This window comes from Petromyzon marinus, chromosome 12 (assembly GCF_048934315.1).
Source record: "Petromyzon marinus isolate PM22_M1 ecotype Great Lakes invasive population chromosome 12, UKy_Petmar_22M1.pri1.0, whole genome shotgun sequence".
In the NCBI taxonomy this organism is placed as follows: Eukaryota; Metazoa; Chordata; class Hyperoartia; order Petromyzontiformes; family Petromyzontidae; genus Petromyzon; species Petromyzon marinus.
Genome location: NC_133678.1, coordinates 13331005 through 13348271, shown reverse-complemented (window position 1 = coordinate 13348271; position 17267 = coordinate 13331005). Strand labels below are relative to the sequence as shown.

General features: G+C 43.6%; 1 long non-coding RNA gene across 35 annotated transcripts in view; it reads right to left on the bottom strand.

Annotated features, from left to right (window-relative positions):
- Positions 1-6464: 6464 nt before the first annotated feature.
- Positions 6465-17267, bottom strand: part of LOC116941535 (uncharacterized) — a 28056-nt gene continuing 17253 nt past the window's right edge. For 18 of the 35 annotated variants that reach the window (XR_012941559.1, XR_012941583.1, XR_012941565.1 and 15 more), the window contains 2 exons: positions 16548-16609; positions 6465-8672 (listed from right to left, as the gene is read on the bottom strand). This is a non-coding gene — a long non-coding RNA (uncharacterized LOC116941535). The remainder of the gene's footprint in view (positions 8673-16547; positions 16610-17267) is intronic. The other 17 variants (XR_012941586.1, XR_012941566.1, XR_012941574.1 and 14 more) reach the window with 1 other exon arrangement.

Sequence of the window (17267 nt, the reverse complement as noted above, 5' to 3'; positions counted from 1 at the left end):
GGCTGATAATGTGTTTAATCTAACAAAAACTAACCAAATGAATACATTTTCTAGACTTCATAATAAAGAAATCCCTACTAAAAACGAACATTTTAAAAACAAAACCGTAATGAACTTGACTAACACTGTTTTAACCAGTGACATGATCTCTGTCCTTTCTAAAGGCCTTAACTTTGCAGTTACCCCACGCAGAATTCCAGTGGATGAGATAATTGCTGAGGTAGAATCAGCAGTAGGACTCCTTCCACATGAGGCAGAGATGACTAGACACGAGGTTGCCAAAATAATTGAGAATAGCAAAGTTCCAAAAGTAAATATTAGCTCTAACGAAGCAACAGCCTTAAGAGAGGTCCGTGTAAATAAAGATATCCAAATCCTGGCAGCTGATAAAGGCCGCACTACTGTAGTGATGTCACGTGCCGATTATGATAATAAAAATAGAAATTTATTAGAGAAAAGTACCTACATTAAAATTAAACGAGATCCAACTAATACTTTAGTACGTAAGACTACTGCAATACTTGCAAATTCATTAATCCCTAAGAATGAGCAATACAAAATTAAGCCAAGGGCCTCAAAACCACCTAGACTGCATGAGCTACCAAAGATTCATAAAATCGGCATCCCATTACGACACATAGTCAGTACAATTGGCTCTGCCACATATAAATTAGCAAAATATATAACTAAACAAATACAGCGCTACATTGGTAGGACATCATCATTCATAAAAAATTTCAGAACATCTTGTGAATGTGATTAAATATATTAAACTTAATCCTAATGCTATTCTGGTAAGTTTTGATGTGATTTCTCTATTCACTAAGGTTCTAGTGAACGAATCCCTTAAATTACTTGATACACTGGTAAAGAATACAGGTTTACCAAAAGATATTCCGAAACTTGCTGACCATTGTTTAAATAACACTTACTTCTTATGGAGAGGGGATTTCTTTAAACAAAAGGAAGGAGCAGCAATGGGCTCTCCTTTATTTCCTGCTATAGCAAATCTGTACATGGAAAACTTTTAAATAAGAGCACTTGCCTCGAGCACATTGAAACCATCTTTTTGGTTTAGATATGTGGATGACACTTTGGTTGTCTGGCCACATGGTAAAGATACACTTAATGATTTTCTAAATCATCTAATGCACAAAACCCGGCCATCCAGTTCACCATGGAAATGGAGGTGAATAACATACTCCCGTTCCTAGATATTTAGCTTGGACATGGCCTAAACGGTAAAATAACACACAGCGTTTACAGAAAGCAAACGCACACTGATGCCTATCTGAATGCAGATTCGCATCATCATCCAGCTCAGAAATCATCTCTTATCAAGACGCTCATACATCGGGCTAAAACAGTGTCAGATGGTGAAAGTCTAGTGAGAGAGATCAAACACGTTAAAGAAGCACTACGACAGAATGGCTACAATAATACTCAAATTAACAGAGCAGTGAATGCCAAATCACGATCGTAAAGCAACACTGCTGAAAGCGATCAGATTGTGAAAACAATTAAAATTCCATATGTCAGGAGTAACTGACAAATTAGCCCGTGTTTTGCAAAAGCAAAACATTACAGTAAGATTTGGTACAGTACACAAAATTCAAAAACTAGTATCTTGCACCAAAGACACATTACCTAAATTATCAACAGAAGGTGTATATCGGATTAATTGTTTATGTGGCAGATGTTATATTGGACAGACGGGACGTAACATCAGCATAAGACTAAAAGAACACCAAAGAAATATTAAATTATCTCAAACACAACTATCGGCAGTGGCAGAACATGCTTGCCAACAAGGACACTCAATTGATTTTGATAACGTTGAAGTGTTGTGAAAAACTAATTATTACTGGCCAAGACTAATTAGAGAATCAATTGAAATTGAGAGAGATAGAAATAACTTTAATCGCTCTGACAGCTACAGGCTTAGTGCGGCTTGGAGGCGTATTATTAAATAATACATATTACAATTCCTTATAGGGGAAACTCATACTATTTAACGGATTAGTAACGTAGCATATAATCACAATAACACACATTACAACTAATTACTAATCTACAACTCATTACTAATCATAACCATTGACTGATTACCAATCGATTATATAATTACAATACCCCCCCCCTCCGCCTCAAATCACTGCACCTGAATGAGTTAAATGATGATGTCACCCTGCTGCTCTATTTAAGACCAGGAGCAAGTGAGGGCTTTACCATTCTGGCGAATTGCCCGATGATGCTGGATGTAATTACCAGCGAAACGTCGTACTCAAACTGTGAATGTTGTGGATTCACTCTTCAACACACCAGTGGGCTAAAGTAGTGAACTATTTGTCTTTTGTCAACGTGACACTTTTTTGCGGATTGGCCGTGTCGGGTGGTGGAGGGTTACGACACATTTATAAATAACGCGATCTAACCCAAAAACCTTCATTATAAAACTAAAAACAACAAATAGTTCTAAAGAAATTAGTTTCAATATTGGTGAGTTTAAGGTGCATAGCTCCAGTATCTTCCTAATATAGTAAGGAAGAGCGTTCCAGACGACCGCAGAAGCACACCTGAACGCGTGACGATGCGGTGACCGATGGAGAGCCAAAAGCTGCTGCAAGGATGACCGAAGTTTGCGTGATGGCTTATGAGATCAACAAAGCATAGTATAAGATCAGCAAAGCATTGTATAACAATACAATAAATAATTCACATGCGATGCTGTACATTTTTTTCCAGCCTGCAGTAATGTTTCCGTCGTGATGAGTTATCTCCTCTTGAACAGATTTGAAATCACGTCGGAGACCGCTGTCATTGGACACGTGGGATATATCCGTGGAGGACAATGGGCTCGTTTCCACGTCTGATTTTACGCCCGATGTCGACATCTCTTGAGCAGAGTGTGAATCATATATTAGACGTCTTGCCAGTCAGACCAAAGCTTTCCATGCTGGTCATTGCGGGTTGGTGGTGAGATGGGGAATCAGGAGTTGTTGAGGTATTTACTCATCAGTTGATGTTAGCCAGGGCCAGAAATCGAACTGAGTTTGGCATGTGCAATGTGCGAACCTTTGCACGACTGCTCCACCCCCACGTGACTTCATGTTCACTCTCGGGACACTCCAAGGCATTGTGGGTTTTCTCCCTACGGCGCTGTGTGGTATTTTACCTCGTGTCATTTAAAATGCGGCTCGCGTAATTTTATATTTCCTTCGAGATTGTGGCATTGTAAGAATGCTCAAATTTACATTTGCACAAAGGCCCCGCGGTTTCGTTCAGGACGTAACGCTCTTTGTCAGCGATAGGCATCATTATGGCAGAAGCACGCCTGGGCGACTGCATTCACGATCCATAATAAAAGTGAAAGCAGCGTACGGTCTCCTTGCGGTCATTTCAACGACACGTTTAAAGTTTTATCGACGTGGCTCACAAATTTTGTTTCACAATACATAATGCCACGAATTGAAATGCCAGTTGGGGTCGACTCAGCATCGTGGGAAGCCAATAAACGGCGGTTACCCTACATGGATATTGTCTCCTGCCATGAGAATGTTCAACTCAACCACTCATTAGCGGTGGGGATGAAAGCTGCCCCATGGCTAGTTGGAGCATGGTAACACTCTGGGCCCAAACACTTTAAACACATCGCCTTGGCAATTTGTCCTCTCGTCGGTAAATTTAGACATCGGTTAGTTAGTTTTTTTGCAACAAAACAAATAATGAAAATGAACATTCAAGATGACAAGCCTCTTGCCCTTGAGGCTCTGTCCGAATGTCAGCTTTGTGAGATTTGGAGGCTTACGTCTGGCTGTGCGCACGAACACGCCCTCGGGGCTCAAAGCCAAAACCCTCCTTTCTAGGAACGATACGGAGCCGCATATTGTACAGCATTCCAACCCGAACCAGCAAGCATTCCAAGCACGCACATTTCCCCGTTGGAACCGCACAGGGTGCCGGTCCACACGCATCTTGAGAGACATCCGCCAGGGAGCAGCACATGCTTGTCACAAATGAACCACAGTACACGGTAACCTTGCTGATCTTGTCAAGGAGCAGAAATCATCACGCGAACTCTGGTCATCCTCGCAGCAGCGGCTTTTGGCTATCCGTCGAACAATGACGGTCACTGCATCGCACGATTTCAGATGCGCTTCTGTGGCCATCTGGAACGCTCTTCCTTACAATGTTAGGAAGCTACTGGAGCTATGCATCTTAATATTACCTAGATTGAAAACTCATTTATTTAGAACTGCTTTTGTGTTTAGATTGTCCTCATTCCCCTGCACCTCCGATTAGCACGGTTGGTTAGGTAGGGTGCGAACAAAGTTAAACATACATGCCGACTCCTACAATAAATATGCGTCGGTGATGCCGCGTTGGCAGTTGTGCATATGCACAAATATAAAAAAAACACACATTCATGCGGAGGGAGCTGGTAGGAACGTTGGGTTGCTCGGTCAATGGCCAGGGTCAACGGCGGCACCACGTGGTGTATTCCGCAAATATGTCCGACTGTGAGGGCGGGCACAAGCCGGCGTGAGTAGGCTAAACGTTGAGTTTTATAAGGGCACCACGGGGTGACCAGCCCCTCCCCACCCAGCCCCACCCCTCCCACCCCCCACCCAGCCCCACCCAGCCCCTCCCCACCCTCCCCTCCCCACCCAGCCCCTCCCACCCCACCCTCCCCTCTCCACCCAGCCCCTCCCCACCCTCCCCTCTCCACCCAGCCCCACCCCTCCCATTTTTGGATGCACGACGGACGGACAGACACAATAATCCCCTGTGGGCTGCTGGTGTAACCAGGTTCCTACCAGTAAAACTATTCAACGCATACATCAATAACACTGCCTAAAAATGAAAAGTATATTTTAGGTGACGTTTCGGGCTATGGCCCTTAATGCACTTCTTTACGTACGATCAGGGGCGATTTCCCAAAGCGTCACCTATTATATACACGTTGCCTTTCAGGCTTTAGCAGTGTTACTGACGATCGCCATACCTGTGGAGACCGCCCCAATGTCTGTCTCATCAATTGGTCCTCCTCCATCCTGCACACAAAAAGATAAAGATCCCCCGTATAGCCTTAACAGATTGCTCGGGCAAGTGCTGTTAGCGAGCACCTATGAAGGCAGGCACAGCACACGACGGGGTGGGCGGCCAGCACCACGCCCGGCCGCCTTTGTCTCCCGAGTGGTGATGTTTACACACCGCACGAGGTACTCATATTGAGGCTGAGTCGACCTAGGGTAGGCCCAGGACCGGTTCCGATAATCGTCATTGGTGTTGGCCGCCAGTGGGAATCAAACTCGGGCCGCCGGGTTCCTAGCGCTTGTTCTTTTCCACAAACTAAGGTTTCAATTAGGGATCGGCCAAACATTTCGAGCAGGACCCTCTTGAAAAATGAGACTGTATTCTTGGGTCTTTCGGTAAAGCTTAAAGCTTTCGGTAAAGTCACGGAGATAGGTTCAAATAAATATATCTGCGTGTACTTTACCGAAAGACCAAAGAATATGAATTCCTGCAGTCACGAAAGCTTTAAGTCGATGAGACTGTAGTTTCACCCAGTACAGATACGTTTTTTACGTTTTATAAAAGCTGCCTTGTTCCTTTAGCCCGTTCAGTCCTTTTCAAGGCTCACGCAAGTCCCCAGTGTAATCCCCGGATGGAAATAACGCGTGTCTGTTAGTTTACGTCGCATCAGCAACTCTTGCGAATTAAACAGTAAATTGTCTACTGCCTGTGCATTATTATTAACTAGGGATGTCACGATTCATTGAAAAAAAAGCCCGATGCTCACGAGATGCATCACATCGCACGTGTCATCGACTATGTTTTTGTTACGCTGTTTGTGATTGGTTCCTGGGAACCGTACTTCCACTCAAGGTCAACAAATGTAATTTTGAATTGACTCATGCTGGAATTGAATCAATACATGTCCCGAGATATGTTGCAATTTGTCCCATTGCAGCATCAGATTAAACCACGTGTTCACGCAAAGTAAATTAAACATCTTGACAATGCATGTTTTTTTCCTCTCTCCTAAAAAACATTACACGCACGTTGTGTTGTTATTCCAATCTTCAATGGGAATGGTCAAATGCAGTTATTGTGTGCATCGGACGCCGAACGTCAATTCGGGTTTTTGGAGGCGATTCAATCAGAATGCACGGTAAATCGTCGCAATGACCAGATCGAATCGCTTTTTTTGTAACATTCACACTGTTAAGGATCCAACTGCCTTTATTAAAATGAACAGCACGGGTTGTCAATGTACAACAGTATAGTGCGTACAATTTTAACGTGGCTGAGCCACAGCATAAGGGCAAGCAATGCTCCTTTCTAACCACTCTGATAATTGCACACCGACGACAGCTTTTTGTTGTTGTCATTTGCGAAGTGAAATCCTGTCCCTTAGAAGCCACATTAAGCACCACACAAGCGCACGAGACAACGCAAGCTTCCAGGCGGTCATTATTTTATTATTACAAATAATGATGGATGATGCATCCTTGTCAATACCATTTGCACCACAGCTGCAAACTCCAATGTACCCTTTGGTTTTTCGGGCAAGTAAACATTTTTTTCCTTTGTCATTTTTGCACCAAAGGAAACCCATACTCTTCATTATCACCACACATACGGTCCAATGGCTTTCGAAATGTCATACAAAAGGACAGACCTGATAATGTCACAACAGATTTCTAAAGACACTACTTAGGCTTTCGCGACCAATATTATTCATAATACAGGTTTTTGGGTTAGATCGCGTTATTTATAAATGTGTCGTAACCCTCCACCACCCGACACGGCCAATCAGCAAAAAAGTGTCACGTTGACAAAAGACAAAGACATTACTGTATACGTGATTCGTAAACTCCGTGAGCAGACTCCACCACCAGTCCACTTATGCACCAATAAAATCAATTCACATGCGGTATGTGCACGCTTGGAATGACCAAAAAGGTCAAAGCAAGAATGTTGATGAGACTCAATGATTAGTTTGATAACCACAAGCAGCTAGAGCTAATGCATGTTCTATTGCAGTGCAACTGTCAATGACCCTACTTCTGTGCGCATTGACTAGCCAATATGCACTTCCCACACTCCACTAAGTCTCACTCACACCAACTGCCACCGCAATAGTGTCCAGACATCAGTGGCATCTGTTCCACGGTTTTACCCGCTATTTTGTTTTTACCGCGCAAGATATTTATTTGAGTGTACGGGAGGCTTGCACGTTTCGGCATCGTCCAATTTGATTTTATTATCGCATCACAATTAGCATAACAATTTCACTTCCCTTCTGCGCCAGTATACGTGCGCATATGGATTTTTTCCGCAGAGCACAGCTGGCAGCCCATGCGTCAATGCGCTCGCTGCAGAGCAAGCACATTGTTGTTTATTCTCACGCTCGCGCACACGCACGCGCGCGCACACACACGCACGCTTGTGCATCACAACACGAGCCAATACAGAGGCACCGCGTGTACACGAACAGGTTTTCAAGTTTTGCTTCTTGCAAATTATACTTATGCAAGGGAACCAGGTAAGGCAGGCAAAGATTAAGCTTCACTAAGTGCCATGTTCAGAGCCAAGCCGGCCTTACAAACTAAAGCGCCGTACAAAATGTACCAAAATTAAGAAACATTTGGAAAATAACCCAGTTTCATGGAATACAGCGACTGATAAAAAAAAGTCTCGCATGACATATGCTACTCCGTGCAATATTATAGCATCACGTTTAATTTTTCAAAAATCAAATCCAGAGCTAGCCACAATTGGTAAAGCTTCCATTGCTTCAAAGTCAAGGTGATTTCACGAGCACTGCGCAGTACTCATTTCTCCTAGCAACATGAGCCAGTGGTAGAACTGTAACGTTCCTAAGGTAGAGCCCAATCTCTTTACAAACCACCGAGGTGGCCAGTTTAATCCGACGATACAAATTTTAGGCGACTCGAATTTCCGTACAAAAGAACGCATTTAGCAGTAAAAAATACAGTTGGAGCTATCAGCTGAAACCATGCAGCCCGCAGAAACACAACTTTTTTTCACGAATAAACAGGTGTATGATCAGTAACCAAAATAAAATAGCATTTATTTTCATGATCAATGTGTTTTCTGGAATAATATATCGCAAGAACACTTAATTTTAAGGCAAATTAGATCTGTTTTGACTTCAGTGAGTCATTACCTGATAAGTAAATGCCACTGGGTTACGCTGCACCATGCAGGTCTACGAGTTAGTAAGCACGTCTCCCTAGTCACACGAGCGCGGGACAATGCTCATCTTCATTGCAGCACGGAGCCAATGGTGTAAATTCTGGAATCTAATGGTAGGTGACAAAACCAGTAATTTTCCATCAGCATTTAAACCAGCTAATGTGTTTCAGTATATTCTGTTTAACCTTTAAGCTTATTTCACTGTGGCGGTATAGTTTGGCTCTGCGTTGGCAAAATTCTGCTTTCATTAGCTCACAAAAATACTGCATCTTTAAAGTATGCGTACAGAACTTATTAAATCGCCTTAAGACTCCGAGCTCGAGGTGGCTATAATAATAATTAGCCACGAGTTGCAACAGCGCATGTGACTCTCCTATGGGTCGTCCTCCTGTCTTGCAGTCTTCATCGGTATCACTTCAGCCTTGTCCGACAGCATGGACCCCAAGCTGCAAGAGACATCACACGAAGAGCCATTCCCAGTTACAGCTAGCAGCGCCATGTCAACATAAAACCATTGTAAACATTGCAGCTGGTCGTTGTAACGCACGCCTATAGTCCAGCCCTCTTGCAGGCAGGGTAGGTGAACTGTGCGGACTGAAATTCCGTGCTCTGAGAATTCCAAACCCGCTGGGAATGCCAGCTGAGCAGGAGGTAGCAGTAGAGCAAGTGGGTTGCTGACCTGCCTTAATGGACCTGCCTGCATATGGATACATTTTGTTCCAGGGTGCTCCGGATTCCTCACGCATGCAAAGCAACGATCGAAGAGAAAAAGAACAAAACACTCCCGACGCAGGAGTACGCCAGATGAAAAGCGGCGAGACTCATTAAGGCTTTTCTGAATAAATTAATGACATTTACTAAACGTTAACAGTTCGGCATGCCATTATAGCACTCTAGTGATGTCACTCTCATGCATTTTTCCAACAATGCGGAAACATCACCGGCATGTACACTATGGCGGCACACTTAACTACAACTTTAAAAGTATTTTCCCTCGACAAAGAAGCACCAGCTTGTGTCAGAGTCCAGGGCACGCTGCTCAGGTACGCTTCCACAATGTCTGCTTGATTTGAAGCTTTCGTGACTGCAGTAATTACTCTTTGGTTCTTTCGGTAAAGTCACGTAGAAAGAAAATAAAATAAATAATAGAATACGACGTTTTGATTGCAACACAAGCAATCATCATCAGGTGTGAATACACGCTCGGAGAGAGACACAGAGAGACAAACACAGACACGGAGAGAGACACACAGAGAGAGGCACACGCAGAGAGAGAGACGCACACAGACAAACGCCTCTGTGACGAGGTATTATATAGAGGGGTTGGGGCAGAGAAATTAGCGTGTCAGTGAGAGCGGCAGGCGGAGAGAAATTGGAAGTTTGAGAAAAGAAACCTAGTAGACTTGGAACTGTAATGCAATGCAACAGTCGGCTAACACGTTCTTCCAAGGATTGCTCAATTTGAAGTTAAGTATGAGTTGTGTGGAAATCCTCCCCGTAGAGGTGGTTCAAACTTGATTTGAAGCTTTCGTGACTGCAGGAATGACTCTTTGGTTCTTTCGGTAAAGTCACGTATGAAAAAAATAGAATACGACGTTTCGATTGCAACACAAGCAACCGTCATCAGGTGTGAATGCAAGCTCGGAGAGAGACAAATATACAGAGAGACAAACACAGGCATGGAGACGCACAGAAAGACACACAGAGAGACAAACACACACCTGGTGACTGTTGCTTGTGTTGCAATCGAAACGTCGTATTCTATTATTTATTTTCTTTCTACGTGACTTACCGAAGGAACCAAAGAGTAATGGCTGCATGTTTTTGGATTGTATCTCCGCTTAGGAATGCACAGGTAAATCGTATTTCACGCAGTCACACTTTAGCGTTAATAATAAATAAAATAATTCTACAGCTCCGTCCATCTATTGCTCGATGAAGGCCTCCCCCCCCCTGATGTTGTGTTGGTCAAGGGGATTGTTTGACCATACCCTGGTCAGTGTCAGTTGGTGAAGAGGGAGGCTCGGACCGGTACAAATGTCACTCGATGGCTGGCAATCAAGCTCGGGTCGCTGGGTTAAATATTGCAGTGTGCTAACCATTGCGCCACCATTCCCCCACTCAAATAGATACTTTTGCTGACATAATCCTGAAGTGCTGTATACACCTACACTACGTCCTGCAAAGTGCCATGAAAGTTCACACAATGAGGAAGGCTATTGGTATCCGCTTGACGTCGCACCTCTCCACGATAGCCTGCAGTCCTATCTCACGTTCATGTTTCATTCCTCTAATGCAGGGGTCACCAAACTTTTTTCACAGTGGGCCGGATAACTGAAAGAATGACAAGCGCGGGCCGCATAATAAATAAATATTTCTGGAGCGTCGGACCTGTGTTGACAGCTGGAAAATCTGGGGGCGGGAAAAGATGCGTGTTTGTGTGTGTTGCCATGGAAACCATGGTAACGTGTTGCCATGACGTTGCCGTGGAAACCATGGTAACGTGTTGCCATGACGTTGCCATGGAAACCATGGTAACGTCAGAGCGTAGGCGGAGCTACCACGAGCCGAGGAAGTACTTGGGATGGCGCGAAATAAGCAAACATTGCAATAAACAAGAAAATATAGATACAATTTAAAATATTACATTTAAGGAACATAGCAGTCAGGAGGTCTCCGCACTCGTGAAGATCTCCTAATATTCTAAACATATTTAAATTGCATCACAAAGTCTCGTGTTCCATAGGTTTTATCAACCAAATTCAAGTGCCGTCGGCGGGCCTGATGGACTGACGTCACGGGCCACATCCGGCAAGCGGGCCGCATCCGACCCGCGGGCCGTAGTTTGGCGACCCCTGCTCTAATGCAACCAGTGTTCACAGGGCCCAGTTATGCAAACACGTGTTTACTATGCAGCACAGTATATCAATGCGCACTGCATTCCTCGGCACTTAAGGATGGCAACGCACTTGGCTATATTTATAAATCTTGCAAACCAAATGCGCTTGGATTTGCTGTGCAGTTACGCAATTTAGGCATATTAAGTAGTGGTAGGAAAACAGCATGAACACAATATTGACACAAGATGACTCTAAAGTTACGTGGAATATGCAATTATTATTTGACTAAGTTAGCTGCCTAAGCTTTATTCATATATTTCATACAAGACAGATTTGACATTGTACAGCCTCACCCTGCATCTCTCTGAAACACAAAGGTGTGCAAGCAATGTGTTCAGATGAGAAAGGAAACGTACACCGAGAAAGCGGTGAAGTGTCTGCTCTTAATTCCCGCACACGACATGCACCGTCACAACACAACGCACGCAGCGGCGGTAGCAGCCACATTCTTCGCGGACGTGACCCAAAAAACCCGCTCCAAGTTTTTGTTGATGAAAGCCTCTCTTCTCGCTCAGGAAGAGTGGAAGAGTGGAAGAGCTCCTCCTCCCACACGATGTGATAAGAGCCAACGAGCTAGAACCTGACAAAAATTACGAGTGGTATTTAGGCGCTTCCTCTATCCACCTCTGAGGGTTGCAACAAGCTCCTGAACGCTCCTCAGCACTCATGGCCGCTCCTAGGTTTGTTGTTGTTGTATTGTTGCTGGTGTAACCAAGTTTATATATGATGTAACAGAGTCCACGTTGAACATGAGAGTTTATTGCCCAATAGGTTTTACCTATGACAATTTAAACCTATACTTTCATCATGCAATCCATTCCACAAGTACTGTACACGGCCCTTATTCTGTAGACATGTACCTAACCTGACCATCCTGGGATTGTCCAACAAAAGTTAAGCTTCATTGAGACAAAAAATATTTTTGTATTACTTTTAAGTGTGCCATGACAGAGTAACATCACTGCTGTACCCTTTAATGTCATTATCTCAGCAACGTTAAGTGCTATGGTAGGGTGCCTGGCAGTGACTTTATATTAATTACTCACTAATAAATCTGCACAGCCTAGGTAAATGCCGACAATAAAAAAATATAACTCGTTTTTTTTGGGTTGCAGCTTCCTTGAATCTGAAAACATCGAGTCAAGATATCATCGCAACTAAATGCTGCCGTTGACACAGCTCACCAATGCTTCATTCTACTCAATCCCTCAGTCATTAGACAGCTGACAGCCGCCATGTACAGGGCACTCTTGCACTGGCTTCATTGTAAGCATGCTTCATCAGCACCATCTGGCACTAGCTCTTCCCCGCAATCACCAATCTCTGGGTGCCACTCCATGCCTTCTCCTTGTCGCTATTCTTTTGCTACTCACATGGTTACTGTTCTCGCGAACTTCACTATTTGATTCCTCCAGGACCGACTGTTTTGTCTCCTCCATACTGCGTTCAACCATCCTGCAAGTCAAAAGATTTATTCTGCTTCTTTCATCGCAATGCTTGAATTTGGATCTCCCTCTCATATTCTCTTTTCCTTGCTCAATTTAAAAAAACCGCGTTAATCCTAATCTATTACAAGCGTAATTTGTTGCTGGCTGCTTGACATTTTGGGCCTGTGCTCAGCAACTTTGTTAAAATAAAAAAGCCAGCCCTCCTCTATCCTGTACGTGTCCCACCCATGGAAACCTCATCCTCCCGATAAAGCCTCCGTGTTTTTGACATTCTATTCCAAACGTACAAGTCACTTACCCTCCCCTGCCGTGTGACATTCATTAGCATCTCCCACATTCACCTGAATTCCAAGGCCAGAAAGTTTCTAAGAGCTAGAGACAGAGACAAGGTTTTTTGTGGCTTCATAACTGCCGACATGTAATGCAGAAAAAGCAGGCCAAGTAATGCCAGGTATTTAAAAAAAAATGTTTGTTTAAAGAGCGATATTGGAATTTCACAGGGTTGGTGTGTTGCAGGGAAAGTGGCATGTGTGGAATGGCTAAACGCATCAACAGAGAAGGGGTTGCGTTGCGTGATGCATCAACTCCACCACTCAAACTCATAGTGTTGCCATGCGGGACAGTGTGCTGATAACACGCGTTGTTGCTGTGCAGCACAGCTCAGTAACGCTACACACAGGAGGATGCTTGCTTCCACGGATGTCTTTCAGCCACGGGCGTGGCCAAGCCTCTTCAATCATCGCCTGAAGAAGAATTCCCCAGCACAGAAACATGCCTCAAATGCCCAAACAAAAGAACTGATAGAGGGACAGACGGCATTCCAAACCAAAGTGGAAAGCTATCTCCAATACAAAGATGTCCCATTTTAGCCTCGATGAGTATCGGAGGAAGGACTCTTAGCGAGCAGCATCTATTGAGGCCAGCATGGCACACAGTGAGAAGGAGGTTAAGGCCTATGGGTGCAGAGACAAAGAGGGAAGAAAAAGACGTTGCTCTCAACTTTAACTCCTTTCAAGACGGGGTGGGGGGACGACCAAACCCACATGTTGAACCCCCCCTCAATAGCCTTTACAACTGCCTTGGCTACTCTACATGGCCCCCATGGCTACTTGCAACCCCAACTTCAAGAGTTTATACAGGCCTAGCGTGACCGACGTTGCCAATTCCCAGTTGCCTTTGTCTCATTGCTGATATTGGCACATTTCTGAAACAGGTCAATGATTTTACGTTCAGTCAACGAGTCGGGTTCACATTCCAATTTGCACTGGTTAAGTGAACCGTTGCCAAAATATTGAACTCAGGTTGCTAGGAATAAAAGTCCAGTACAATCGTAGCAGCTACAATAATCAATGCAATCGTAATGCGTGGACATGCACACACACATGTACACATGTATACACAAAAGACCCTGTTACATTGTTGAATACCACAAAAGGGAAAAAGGTCCATGCCAAAGTTTGCTCTGTTCCTCTGCACATTGTTAGCCTGTCCACAGAGATTAATTTGCCAGCCTAATAATTCGCCCTTACTCCCAGCCCAACAGTTAACGTCGACACAATTTATTCTTCCATACAACAGCTTCAGCCCGACAGCAGAAAGCGATTACAGGGATTTATACGGCTAAACGTAAACATTAAAGCTTAAAACTTGGAAACAAGCTAAGTTACAGTTTTCCCACTTTTAAATATTGGAAGCCAAAAGGAAATGCCCATTGTTAAAGAACTCTAATTTATTACACTCCGCATTTAACTTAACGGCCGTTAAAAGCAAAACTTTACTTCTACGCAATTAATAATTCAAAGATAAGTTCATACGCACTGTAAAAATGTTACAAGTACCAGATGCTAAGCGCTACAGGGAACACATTGCACTTTTGTGAAGTAAGACATAGGGCAATGCATTGCAAATGACTTTGCATTGGCATTGCCTTTGGAAAAGGACGTGGAAAATAAATGTCAGTAGATTTGTGCTCAAATAGATGCGGCAGTACTCATTTCATGCTCATAGTTCTGCACCGTTGATGGAAATTCCACATTCACATGACAGAGAAAAGTTATTCCATAGGAGAGGGCGACCTCTGTTGAATTCCTAGAAAGTGGTACTCATTTTATGTACATTTAGGTCAACCCCCTTCATGGGATTTGAACGCAAAACCTTCCTGATTGCGGGCCATATGCTGTGCTGACAACACCATCCAGCAAGTAACACTAACAAGTTTGTGCAGGTCCACATACTCAGTGCGAGGTTCACCTTACCGTGCTGCAAGTGACAGTCTCAAAACTTAACACTGCAACTACAGGGATGTTTATTACAGAATAAGTTAATAATCTGCATACTTATTTGTAATTTCAAAAGGCAAAGGTGCAGCCCTGTAATTGCTTGCTCACACCACTGCTCATTGAAGTGCCTCCCCACTCTAGGCAGCTCTGGAGAGTCCCTGAATTTGGTCTACTCTTCCACACTGGCCAGACGTCTTGGACGAGATGGGGAGTTCCTCACACTTTACCCCACCAGAACACGTGACCTGCCAGTGGTCGACTAACGGTGGTCCACCTATCTGTACCACTAGATGGGCGGGCAGAGAATTTGGAAACTTGCATCGTTGTTTCGACTGCAGCACCGGGGGGATCGAACCGGCGACGTGTGAATTGCAAGCCGAGTGTACTGACCATTACACACCATCGTGGCGGTATTTGTTGTTTTTGTGGATGGTTTTCAACAATTTTGATAGCTGTGTCATGGGAAATTAAGGTGTCAATTGTGCTAAATTTTGTTCATTTTAAACACGTCCAATGGACCCTGATTTTTAAAGCCTAGTAAGACGGCGTATTGAAACTGCCAATTAAACACTTACTGTGAACGTGTGCCGCTATTATTGAACCTCATGACAATTTTCACATGAAACATGACCATTAATAGAATTACCATACTTAATTTTCTACTTGTTAGAATAATTTGAGTAACAATGGATTATATGGTTTAATGTTGGTGGTGTACATTTTTAAAGAAAAACAACAATGTCGTGTAATTTTCCACATTTTGTACCAGTTTAAAAATTTCAACAATAATAAATCCTAGAAATTTCACCACGATCGTTATTTTACATCAACCTGCGGCCCTTATTCCTGTATAATCTTACAAACTGTTGGGAAAAGTGGTTTTGTGGGTGCCTGTTAAAAGACACCAAAGCCCACGATGTTCACAAACCGCTAGAGGTACACTCAAACTTTGCAAGTTTCTCATTGCAGGTTTGACGTTTCGTCAAAAATGTATTGAGGTACAGACAGTTAGCCGATCGCACCCCCTGTGCCTTGACCATCCGCGGCTGACCGCAAAAGTCCTCTATGCGTCAGGTCACGGACACAACATGCATTGTGTGAAATGCATTGTTCTGCAAGCAATAAAACTTACAATTTTAAAGTCAAAATGAGCCCATGGCCAAGCACCGAGTGTGGGGGTAGAACAAAGGTCAGGTGGGGTCCTGGGGCAGAGGGATTTTGACTTTGGGGGGGGGCTGACTTCAATATTCTGAGATATCCAGTGTGTATGTTTTCCAATGGGCGCCACAAATGTACAAAACAAATTTTATTGGATTTGAACGCGGAGTTTGTTAAAAGGTCAGAGCCGCTGATGTGGCTAATAAGTTCGATAAGTTCGAAAGGCTGCCGCTCAAGCAGTCTGCAGGGCAGCACAAGGTGGCAGCCAGAATTTTGCAGCAGCCGGATAACCAGTTATCACGATTACCGACTTGACGAAAATTTCAGGGGGGCTAAGCCCCCCCCAGCCCCCCCTGTGGCCCCGCCCCTGGATGGGTCCCATGTCCGATTGACAATTTGGTGAGGGTTGAGGCACGGCAATAATTTTGTTGGCCAATGCGTCCCACGCACATATTGAAAGCCTTATCAGCTTTTGGTCAGCTTTTTGTTTCTACATTCACACAAACACCTCACACACCACACACACACATACGTACCTTGTGCTTTTCAGCTCTGCTGTATTTCAATACTTTAGAGACTCCGTGATGGAAGACTACTACTAAAAGAAGAAAACATGCAAAGGTAAGAATGTGATTTAATCATAAAAAAATACTTTCAAGATACATGCTGCATTGTCATCTGCTGGGTCCACATATATAGCATTAACAAGGACTGGTTTGTTATTCTAATATGGGATACATGTCCATTTTGGCTGTTTAAAGGTCTGTTTCCTACACAATATCTGGTAATGAAAAACTACTGTTTATTTAAACCTGTTCATATGTCAACATTTTAAACACGTCAGCTTTATTAACATTTTCCAGTGTTTTAAGTATGATCTCAAATCACTGTACAAGCCAGCCAGACTTTTTAGCGGTATTCTTTTTTTAAATATGCGTATTTATAAACTGTTTTGAGGATCAACACGATTTCAGGGCTGAACACTATTAAAAAAGCATAGCATATCCAGACACTGAGCAGGCTATGTATTTATACATAAAATCTTGGAATACACAGAAAAATTTACAAAGACAACCAAAAACAAACAGCCCTTGCCTTGTAGTTACACCCCTAGGCTGCGGCTAAGGCTGTGAAACACACGTTTCGAAGCTTTCTTCCTGAGATGAGTCATTTAAGGTTACCCAGGAGTGCTCTGGTAACATCAGTGCTGTGCCACTATGTACAATCAAATACAACACTGCAGTGACATCACGACA